Source organism: Peromyscus maniculatus, chromosome 6 (assembly GCF_049852395.1).
Source record: "Peromyscus maniculatus bairdii isolate BWxNUB_F1_BW_parent chromosome 6, HU_Pman_BW_mat_3.1, whole genome shotgun sequence".
Lineage (NCBI taxonomy): Eukaryota > Metazoa > Chordata > Mammalia > Rodentia > Cricetidae > Peromyscus > Peromyscus maniculatus.
Window position 1 is genome coordinate 118,545,691 of NC_134857.1, and position 12,401 is coordinate 118,558,091.

The following is a 12,401-nucleotide window of genomic DNA, read 5'->3' on the forward strand; positions in this document are numbered from 1 at the left end:
TACTTTTAGCTTTCTAATCACTAATCATTATAATTCAAATTCTGTTTATTTTTTAAAGTAATTCTTCCTATACAAAATAATGGTAAATTGGTCAGAAATTCTTTTTCTCCCCCAAGAAGAACAAGGAGTGACTTTTTATGCTGATTCAGGAAAAATTATAGCAACTATAAATTATTTTTGTGTCCAGTTTCTTCTCAGAAAACAGAATATAAATGATTGATGTCAACTTAGGCCCTACTTTACTCGTACTGGTTTGGCCTGTCCACTACCAGGAGAGCAGCAGGAACGTGAAGAAAACCCCTATGACACAGCAGGGCACCAACTGCTAAGGGCTGCAGGGAGGGCAGGGACCCTTAGGAAAGTCCCCCCGCGCAGGCAGTCTAAACCCAGGAGACAACAGCACACCATTAAGAGGGTGTGAGCTGGGGCTTAGCTGACGGAAGGCAGTGGTTCTCCACCTTTCTAATGCTGTGGCCCTTTAATACAGTTCCTCATGTTGTGGTGACCCCACCCCCCAGCATAAAATTATTTTGTTGCTAGCTACTTCCTAACTGTAATTTTGCCACTGTTATGAATCATAATGTAGATATCTGATATGAGCTGCAGGGTATCTGATATGAGACCCTATGAATGGGTCATTTATCCCCAAAGGGGTCACGACCCACAGGTTGAGAAGTGCAGATGAAAGGGAAGAACAGAAAAAACCCAGTTCCACTCTTGACTGTACTTGACTTGATCTGTATTCCACACTAACAATCCAATATATAAGAAAGTGTGTTCACTTCCAGAGATTAAATGCTATTCATCACATCTACACCATCACTAAAAAATGTGAGAAAGAGTAAGAGGATAAGGGAACGAAGAATAGCTCAGATGTCAGGAAGCATCTGAAAGATGACTGCATCAAGGCTAAGTCTCTCACTTAGAAGGCAGAGCTAGTCAGATTAGACACAAAACATAAGCAAGCTCTATAAGTCACCTACTTGAAGTAGAAGAACATTCAACAGCATTAAAAAAAAAAAACAGTTAAAGCCGTACCACATAAACACTAAACAAATGAAAGCTAATGTCTATACTGTCAGACATAGTTGACATCAAAACAGGAATGATGATCACAGTTAAAAAGAAACATAATACGGGATTAATCCAAAATAGACAAGGACTAATTTAAAAAAAAAAAGCTTTAAAATACGCACAGTGAAAACAAACAGAACTTAGGAGAAATGGACATACGCACAAGTACAGAACAGGTGCTCACTGCTTGACATAAACAAGAGTTCAGAAAGGCTTTGCTGTCAGTTTCTAATCTACTGGGGCCCACAGAGTAGTAAACAAAATAAAGGCTTCAGCAGGATTTACAGTGTGCAACTGATAAGCTCTGGTATTTGTATATTATCAAGAGACCGTCACACTATGGTCAAGATACTGAATATCTTCATCATAACCAACAGATTGCTCGACTGTTCAGAGGCCATCTCTCCTTTGGCCTCTGGTCCTAGAACCAGTTTTCTGTCCCTACAGATTAGTTGGCCTTTTATAGAAATGGATTTCTACATTATATGTGCCTTTATATCTGGGTTCTTCCCATGACTCTGAGGATTGCAACAGTCATCTGTATCTGTTTTAGTGTGTTTTCTATTGTCACAGATTATCTGAAATTGGGCAATTTATAATGATAAGAGGTTGCTTTTGGCTCAGAATTCTGAAAGTATAGAGCATAGTGACAGCATCTAATCAGCATCTTCTAAGGGCCTTCCAGGGATGGTAGGAAGCAGAACAAGCATGGAAGAGAAAGGGGAAGAGAATGAGACACTCTAACAGCTTACTCCTGAAGTAACTAATCTTCATGTTTATTTACAAGTATAATATGCTTACTGTACATTGGAACATTTAAAAGAACCAAGTGAAAAGAGCCTAGGCACTGTAAACAGGGAGTATTACAGGCCCGTGTATGAAGTAAATGCATCTAAATTCCCTGACGCTTCTTCACCTGATTTATTCCCGGACCATATACATTTTGAAAAGTACCAGCCCTATTACACTGCAAATGTAGTATACATTACATAGTTATTTTAAAAATAGCCCAGTTGTACAAATTATGATTTGATTTTAAAATTCACAGTTAGAAAAAATAAGAGTTTAGAATTAAGATACTAGAAATAGTTATGGAGGAAATATTTTATTACTTAGAAATAAAAAGATAACAGGAACATTATACAAGAATGATGCAACTGCCCTCACTTTAAAATTCATTATTTTTAATCCAGAGGTTTGATCGTCAATCAATTTTAACATCAAAAGTGAGTTTTTAAAAAAATCAGTAATGATTCTCATTTACTTATGAATTCAAGAAACACGTACCAATCAGAAAACAAATCTTGGCTTATCATCACCATTCTTTTCCTTACCACAAAGAATTATATAACATTATATCTAAATAAGATGAAATTATGCTGATACATTTATTTTTCCCTCTTTTTAGTGAAAATATTTTTTCTCACATAATATATATCCTGATTATGGTTTCCTCTCTCTCTACTTCTCCCATATCCTCTCAATTTTCCCTCTCATCCAGATCAACCCCCTTACTGACTTTCATTAGAAAACAAAGGGGTTTTTAAAGGATAATAATGAAATGAAACAGAATAAAATAAAGTGCAAGAGGAAACAAAAACTAACACACTGGAATGGACAGACAAACAAACACATGGAGAAGAGCCCAAGAGAAGGTACAAGAATCAGACCCACTCATTTACACTTTCAGAAATCCCACAGAAACACTAAAGTGGAGCCCTTAATATACACTCAGAGGACCCGGAGGATCTTGAGGTAGAACAATTCCATTCTTCCCGAGGAACTGCCACACTGACTTCTACCCTGGCTGTACAAGTCTGTAATCCCACAAGCAATGGATGTGTGTTCCCTTACTCCACATCCACACCAGCAGGAACTGTCACTTGTTTCAGTGATCTTAGCCACTCTAACTGGTGTAAAAGGAAATCTCAGAGTAGTTTAGACTTGCATTTCCCTGGTGGCTAAGGATGTTGAACATTTCTTTAAGTGTTTCTCAGACATTTCAGACTCCTCTATTGAGTCTGAACAATTCTTTGTTTAGATCTGTATCCCTTTTTAATTGGGTAGTTTTCTTGATATCTTTATTCTTAAGTTCTTTATATATATTGGATATATATATGGATATAGAAGGTATATATATATATATGTGTGTGTGTGTATATATATATAGAAGGTATATATATATATATATATATATATATGTGTGTGTGTGTGTGTGTGTGTGTGTGTGTGTGTGTACACACACACACACACACACAGACAAAGGTAAGAAGCCAAGGCAAAATGTTATAAGAGCTAGGGAGAAATGAACATAAGATAAGGCCTAGCATTCATACCTAATATTAAGTCATGATTTGGGAGCTGGTTGGTGGCTCAAAAAAAAAAAAAAAAAAAAGCCTGGTATATTAACTATTTTTGTAGTGCTTGGACCAATGGTGTCTGTTCAGAAAGTATTTTCCTGTGCCAATGAGTCCAAGATTATTCTCCACTTTGTTGTCTATCAGATTCAGTGTATCTGGTTTGGATGCTTCAAATAAAATTTATTAAAAACAAGTAACTTCTGAAAGACCGATTTCTAAGCTCTATAGTCTGCAGGAGACAATTCCCTGGGAGGGCCAGTATTTTTTTTTTTCTATGGGGGCTTCAACAGCATGAAGAATGGGGTAAGGTGCTTTATTCTATGCACTAACTCCTAACTACCTTATAGTACAGTGTTGGACCAAATATCAGTTTGGTCTGTGGTGCAGTAAGCTGACACGTAAAATGATAAAGATTTATTGCAGCTTTGTATGTATGTGTGTTTTGTCAGCAGAACATTCACCAGGTATATGCCCAGTGCCTGTGTAGGCCCAATGAGGGTGCCGGATGCCTTGGAACTGGAGTTAGACTGCCTTGAGCAGCCGTGTGGGCGTGAGCTGCCGTGTGGGCGCTCTGACGGAATCCTTACCCTCTGCAGCAAGAGCAGCGCTCGTCAGCTGAGCCATCTCTCCTGAAGTCTCCATTTTAAAATCATGAATTCTAGGCAGCTTCACTCCCATTACCACTAGTGCCTCACTGTTCCCTTCATTCTATATATCCCATCTGATCAAAAGTATCTGAATCTTTTGCTAAATGAGAAGTTTATTTAACTCTTTGAACATTCATTCTCAATGTATAAGTAAGCTACTGTTGACCTATGTCCTGGTCAGCCTTAACTGTCAACTTGACACAGCCTAGAGTCATCTCAGAGAAACCTCAAAGGGCCCACAGAGATCAACTGGCCTGTGGGCATGTCTTGGCTGGGGGGGGGGGGGGGGATTGGTTTTCTGAACAGGAGGCCAACTCCTTATGGATTATTCCACTCAATGGGCAGGTAGTCCCAGGCTGTGTGGGCAAGCTAGCTAAGCATGGACCTAGAGTGAGTCCACAAGCAACATTCCTCCATGGTTTATGCTTCAACCTCTTGCCTGAGTTCTTGCCCTGACTCCCCTCAATGAGGGACTGAGACCTGGGAGTGTAAATAAATCCTTTCCTACCCCAGCTGCCTGCAGTCAGTGCTGTAAAATTATAGCAACAGAGATCTAAGAACACCTATTTCCTCCTCCATGTGTCAGTTAAGAGTCTTAGACTCACGATTCTCAGCAGAGAAATGTAGGAGTAACAATAAAACCCAGAGGAAGAAAGCAACCTCTGCTCCACCCTCCATGAGACACTTAAGCCCCACACAGGCCATTGTACAAATGTCTTTGGTGACAAAGGTGTTTCTAATTTCAAGCTGACTCATTAGAGATTAATTTTTCTTTGTGCTTACAGAAGGCTGATTAAAAATAGGAAGCTTCGACAGGTTCTGTCTTCTTTAGTTTAGCGGTCTACCTTCCGTGGTATGATTCTCTTCTCATGACTATACCATCAGCTGGACTTGAGATACATGTCCTATCAATTACAAAGACGCATCCTCCCATAAAGTACATCTGGAGTCCCAGTTTGGAAGGGGCTGAGTCTGAAGTCAGTCTGGGCTACCTCATAGAGATAGTCCATCTCACCCCTCAACCAAATTCTAGATTTCATGCTTCCACAGTATTAATGTATTTTCTCAATCCTTAAATTTTATAAGTATAATCTTTATTATGTGATTAATATCCTCAAAAGAAGAGTGGGAAAACATTGCTGGTGTTAAAAAAGAGGCCTTTATACTTGAAGAAGAGGGCAGCCAATGATCTAAACCACTCAGAGTGGGGTCACTGTTTTGTGAACCACATAAATCTGCCATTGTGAGCTGTATGCTCATGAAGGATTTTTTTTTCTCTTCCCTTTACATATACCACTATTTAATTTTACTAACTACAAAAGAAACTACTTTCCTGGATTAATAATAGGCATATCTATATTGTTTTTAAAGACAAAGTCAAAGATATTCATGAATTCTGCTAGGGAAGAAAATTTCCAAACACTGAAGATTTATGTGCCTAAAGGTATGTTCAAATTTTTATAATAAGCTTTCAAATAAAGAAAAATTACCAAACACATTAACATCATTTTTCAAATTCAAAACTCATTTTTTTCATGGTCCAGGTGCAGGTAGCATCCATTAAAAACAAGATTGAAAAGCAAAAGTTATAAATATTCCATTAGTGGAATTATAAAAATGAGTCATGAGGATAAGACCATGATGACTATTAAATACTCATATCAGAGGCAGAAACTCACATTCTGTGATACATTATATATTCAGATTTAAATGATGCCTTCATGTAGGAATATATCAAAGTTTTAATAAGTATTGACACATGTAATACCAGATCAGGAAAAGAAGAGGTAAACTCTGGTCCCCAAGCTCTGGTACTGCTGATGCAGTTTAAAATGAGGTCACAGCATGGCATCAGATGGGTACATCAAAGCTGTGCCTGCTGCAATTAATATTAACTCTGAACACTACTACACGTCTCATATCAGTTACAACTATTGGATAATGCTTCCTAAAAAATCCTTCCTATAAGCGGATGACTTAAAAATTGACATTATTTAAATACAGCAGGCTAGTATGGATTAACTGGTTTCAACAAGCAGTAGGAAATTTATGTCTAAGCTGAAACTTCAGCTTTAACAGATGAAATCAAAGTGGGAAAATAAGAGTAAAAAAGAGTTAAAACACACAAACTTCTTTTTCCAGGGCTTGATAAAGTGACCTTCTCTATGTCACCTAAATCTTAATAATCAGGAAAGGTCTAGCCAATGGCCATCAGACTTTTTGACTCTGGCACAAGGAAGTAATCTGGCATCCAAGACACAAAAACAGCAAGTGTGAAGAATGCACGAGATTTCTTATTGGCTCCCCCCACCCCAAAATCATCTACTTTTGTCATATCCAGTACCCTCAACAGGTCAGCTCCACCATCGTATCTGTGAAATTACAAACAATTACTCAAAAAACTACTATTCCATGTTTTAGCAAACGTGCTGCTTTTTATAATGTGGTGCTACTTAGAAACTGATCGAGCATGGACAAACACTTGTTTATTCTTCTCTGATATTTTTGTTAACAGTAAAAATTTACTCTGTGTTTCTTAACACCATTTTAATAATAAGAGATTTCAAAGTGTAAACTATCAGTTACCGAAGTATTCAATATTATTTAAACCTGGTACAATGCTAACCAAGAACCAACCAAATGTGTAATGCTCCAGTCTTCCACTTCACATTTAAACTTATATACCGCATCACAGCTGGCCCATTAAAATAGCTTCCTAAACCTCTGTCTCACATCTTTTCCCACATCCACACTGTATGCTGCTATGAAGGTGAAAATATCAATCACAGCTACACTGGGAGATTTTTGTTGTTGTTGTTGTTGTTATACCTTAAAATATACAAGGTGGGGGTGAGAGGAGGGAGGGGGGAGGAGAGAGCGTTCCCATCCCACGAAGAGATAAAAGAAACAAGTATTTGTCATAGAACAGAGGTTATGTATACCTTTTGGACATGTGAATGTTTTAAGCTTTTTACATAAGTATGTAGAGACTCACAGCAAGCTATTGGAGATACAGATGCACACAGGCATGGGCATATACACGTGCAGACACGCATGTATGTATGCACTCACACAAACAAAAACCAAACATCCCAACCCCTCCAAGGCTCCCAAACCACAAGCATGCTCTTGTTGACTACTTCTTCCTGTGTCCCAGTGGGGTATCACATGATTCAGGTACAATATCTCCATCAGGAAATCAACACTGGTAAATGTCTAAGGACTCTATATTCAGATTTTATTTTGTGTGTGTACATGTACATATCTAAGCAATTTATTTATGCATAGATTTGTGCAATAGAACTAGTATAGTGTTTTCAGTACTCACTTTTAAAGCAAATTAAGATTCTTAGGAAACTGGCTACATACACAAACTAATACACAAACTTACTTTTTTCTTTATAGAGACTTCAACCTGGACATATCATACAAAGAACCCTAGGTTAAAGTTAAACTAGTGGAAAATTAAGTCAAAATTTGTTCGAAGTTTTAAGTTCCATACTTGAGGTAACCACCCAAACTCATCATATTAGGGCTATGTCTTGCAAACTACACTAACCTCACTAAGTACATAGTAGTATTTCTTGGACTCTGTTAAAGGGTAACACAGAAGTCATTAGATGGAGCACATGAGCAGAGTCTGCAGAACCACCATCAGAGAACCACACTTGCTGTCAGCCTGCACTGTTACATAGTTTCCCTAAGCCCACACAGGGTTATCCTAGTAACCCCCTGCTCGCATTTTGTCTCAAGGGTCTGTTTAAGAACTACAACATTCTTCCTTGGGGTAGGAATCATATTAGACAAATTTTTGTTCCCTGTGGGCTGCTGAGAAGCTCGGGTTTTATTAATGCCCACATATGGTCAAGTGTATTCCTGCTTCCTACAGTTTTCCTTTGCCCTTTTTTATAAGATTCCTGTCTTTTATGTCTTCATTGTAAATACACAATATATGTTAATGTATATACATTAGGTTGCATTACTGTTTAGAAATGATTATCACAGTATTTATTAGCTTTGCATTATAGTTTATAATCTACGTTCTGCTTTCATATATAAATCCTATTTGGAGGTGGAGGGAGAGACAGGGTCTCACTGTGTAGCCCTGGCTGTCCTGGAACTTGCTCTATAGACCAGGCTGGCCTTGAACTCACAGATCCATTTGCCTCTGCCTCCCAAGTGCTGAGATTAAAGGTGTGTTCCACCACATCCAGCTATAAATCCTATTTAATCCATGAAACAAGTAAAATCAGATATATTAAATGACAATTTAGTAAATGACACAGCTGAAATTATATCTCTTTACATTACCTGCCTTCCAGGGGGCATGTTAAATGTTTATGTATTTATAGATCATTTATAAACAAGCTATTCCTTTCCTTACCTAGAATGCACTAATGGATCTATTGAAAAACAGCTGGAAATCATACTCTCACCATCACTGTGGTGAAGTCACGTACTTAACATGTGCTCTAATCACCCTCAAGGTGTCTGCTTTTGTCCATGTTATTTTCTCTACTATGTTTACAGCATGGCCCTTTTCCATTCATGTTTTTTGGAGCTTACAAGAACTATAAGATAGCATCTACTTCAATCCACACAGGACATTTTTATTTAGTATTGTCACATGATAACAGTCATTAATAAAATCTACGTTTCATTGCAAAAGTTATTCATTCTCCTATAAATGGCACACTTTGAGAGTAAGTTGAGTTTTAAGATAAAACAGATTGATTAAAGTTGAAGAATCTTATTTGTATGCTACTAGCTGATAATTCAACTTCTTCTCAAACTAAACACTGAAGGACAAAAGGAAACAAAACGCTCTAACAGTGTAACCAAATAATCTAATTGATCACTGAAATAACTATTTCCAAGTGCCAACATAAACAATTCTATTTAATAAAGCTGCTGCAAGTACTGATTACCTGCATAAGTTCAAAGCATTTCTATCCTATATTAATCTAACCAATGTTCATTATAAAACACTTTAGCTATTATTATTATTATTTCTTGGCATTTGCAGCTAAAACTAGATGATTTGGCCCTTATATAAAAATAATACAATAGTGGGGCCGGGGGGTGGCTTAGTGAGCAAGAGTGCTTGTCTGCAAGCATGAGAACCTGAGTTCCAATCCCCAGGGCCTGTGTAGAATGTTGAGCATGGTTATAGGTGCCTGTGACCCTGACATTGTGGGGTGGAGACAGCGGGATCCTGGCAGCTCATTGCCTAACAAGCCTGGTCCAAACAGCAAGTTTTTGGTTCAGGAAGGGAACCTGTCTCAGGCAATCAGGATCCCGGTCCATACATCCACCCATCAATCAATCAGTCATGTAACACATTAAGAATCACTAACATACAAATGGGTACATGTGTGTATTTGACTATTCTTTTGTATACTTGAAGTCAATTAAATAAACAGTTTTTATTTCACTTCACAAACACTGACTTTGGCAAATCTGATTATGAACTCATTTTGATTATTTTATTCATTCAGGAAGTAGGACTATAATTTTCTGTGTGAGACAGTACATCATGTAAGACTCTTAAATATGCATATCGTTCTAATAGAATTATATAATAGTATTTCTTTATTACTATAAGTAGCATATTTGTTTAATTTTAAATTTTGACTAATGTGTTGATCTTGCTCTCTATATAAAAAGGGTAAGAACTTAATTTTATGTAATCATTTCCTGCTAGCCCCTACTCTTATCTTTTAACTAGCACACCAAACTATTTCCTAAACTCAAGCAGTGATATCAACAAGCAGAAACTCAAGTCTCCAATAACCAATGTATCCCTGGAAATGACAAATGCAGATGAGAAATTACCATGGGCCTTTTTGAGCTTTAGGAACACTCAATCATAATATAAATTTAAATGTTTGTGCATCTATATAAATTTTAAAAAATCAATGAAAATAGGGAATGCTACAAAAAATTCCAAGTAAAGCAATCATACTCTTAGTCTTAAATACCAGCCTTGAGGGGATGTGCACACAGGACAAGCATTTCTGAAATATAACTTTACTTTTCTGTTTAAAACAACATTCCTGAGCAGGTTCTACTATACACACAGCTTTGCTCATTTCTTTCCAAACTGAAATACAATTTTTCTGTCTTCTCTGAAAGATGGCAAACTTCTCAAAAATGGTTACTCTAGCAAAGTTAATAGTTAATCTGGCACACGAATTTTAACATGTTGCTTGCATCAATGCTCTATTTGGATGGTTTGAAAGAGGAATCCATAATGAATGCCTGGAGGTTACATGAAGAAAACAAACTCAGTAATTTTAAATGAGTACTGTTCCCAGGCAGTGACACTTTTCCATCTCCACATACAAAAGGGAGATGGATTCAAAAGAGTTCATCGGCACCAAAGGCCCACTTCCTTCACTTGGTAGATGCGTCAGTCAGTTCTTGGTGTGGGGATTAGATAAGAACATTTTCTTCCATTAGGAAGAACACCTATGATGGGAACTGACAAGGCTGTTACTAAATCTGAAGTCTGACCATACTTCTTTGTTAGGTTCCATGAATTTTATGGTTACTTCTTTCAAATAAACTGTAAGCTAAAGACATGTTAGCAGACGTCTATCACATAGACACAGATTCCCAATTTCTTCTCCGACAGTGAGTTGCTTACAGTAACCCCTGTAAATGCTCGTTTGCTATCTACGGCACACCTACTACCACCCCAAATAAAACCACACTGAAAAGGCACTCATCGAGAGCACACTAACATAACTCATCCCATTGGGCCGACAGGTTAAGTTTGATAGAACAAGTATGAACTTTAAAACATGCCGTATTCTGAAGAAGCAAGTCTCTTAAATTTACTAGTTGATAATATTTTCTGTTCTCGCTCAAAAAAAAGCATCACTTTCTTGAAAAAGGGGAAATGGTTGATTAGGTAAAATAGAAGCCATTACAGTATTTTTAAGGTAAGTCTTTCAGGTTTCTTAAAATCGCAATTATCACAAAATAAATGATGAATGCATTTCAAGTAACTTCACTAGTAACTAAATAGTATTGAATTTATACTTCTATATCTTAGAATTTAAGTATAAACTAGTTTTTCTAGAATAATTTTGGAGAAAACATTAAAAGTTGACACAAATTTAATTTAAAATAAAAGACTAAGAAAGTAGTCTTAAGTTACATACTCATGACAACACAGTACAGTGAGAATACACTTTGTCACATGATTTACAGTACTAAATCACTTAGGTTTATTTTTCAAGACCGTTAGCTTCACTTTCCTTAGCCAAAGCTGAGAAGTGAAAACTATGGCTTAGAGTCACTATGTTGACTTACTGATTTAAGTATAATTTCCACTCAAGTCATTAAAGGACGAAGTAGTTACAAATGCTTCTACATAAATGAAAAACAATGTCACAGCCTGAAGCACGCCAGTAAAACTTTGTACTGTATATTTCATAAGACAAAGGGACAGGCTGTAAAAACTGTAACAGTGAACTTCAGTTCCATCATGGGATAGCCATATTATCTTGACATCTACCACCCCGACTTCAAGGTTTTTTAGAATACAAAGGAAATAAATGACTGTGTGTTCATGAAAACCACAGCAGAATCAGGCGAGAGATCCCTGTGTGTTTTCTATTTTGTCGTTGCAAAGTGAAACTTCAGGACAGAAGACTCACGAGAGGAAATAACCCCCAGTTAGAGAAAACAATTCAGGAGTAATGAAGCTGAATACGATCTAAATACTTCTAGCAGCTTTAAACTCTTCAGCAAACACCGGAGAGCAACACAGCAAACTGTAACACATAGTATCTGCAAGTGCATACAACCACTCCAGAACTACCACTGTGCACAGTTTATAAGTACTGATAAAAATAATTTGTATTTAATTGAATAATTTTTGAGAGCTGAGATTACAATCTATGATGCTGAATAAAAACCACACACACACACACACACACATACACACACACACACAGAGGATACAAAAATTACAAATATGAAGAACTATCATTTTGTAAAGGAAGCTAATACCTTAAGACACAGAGAATGAAAACAGAGCAGAACATATGATACTTTATGTGCATTATCAGGGACTGGAAAATGGAAGCTAAATTTCACATTAAGATGTCCCGGACATCATTACACACAGTAAAGAGAAATAAACAAGAATAAGATAGTCTAAGGCTATAGAGCAATTACAGCTAATAACTGGAGTTTCTTTTTGCTCTACAATAAATATGTGTCTACTCTCACTATCTGGTTCACAGATAGAAATCACATTTTAAAACATCGTTTGTTATAAAAAAGAGCCAAATATTTAATGTTCACA

General features: G+C 36.9%; 1 protein-coding gene across 6 annotated transcripts in view; it reads right to left on the reverse strand.

The window, feature by feature from the left end:
* Positions 1 to 12,401, reverse strand: part of Rap1gds1 (Rap1 GTPase-GDP dissociation stimulator 1) — a 138,394-nt gene that overhangs the window by 62,217 nt on the left and 63,776 nt on the right. The window lies entirely within an intron of this gene.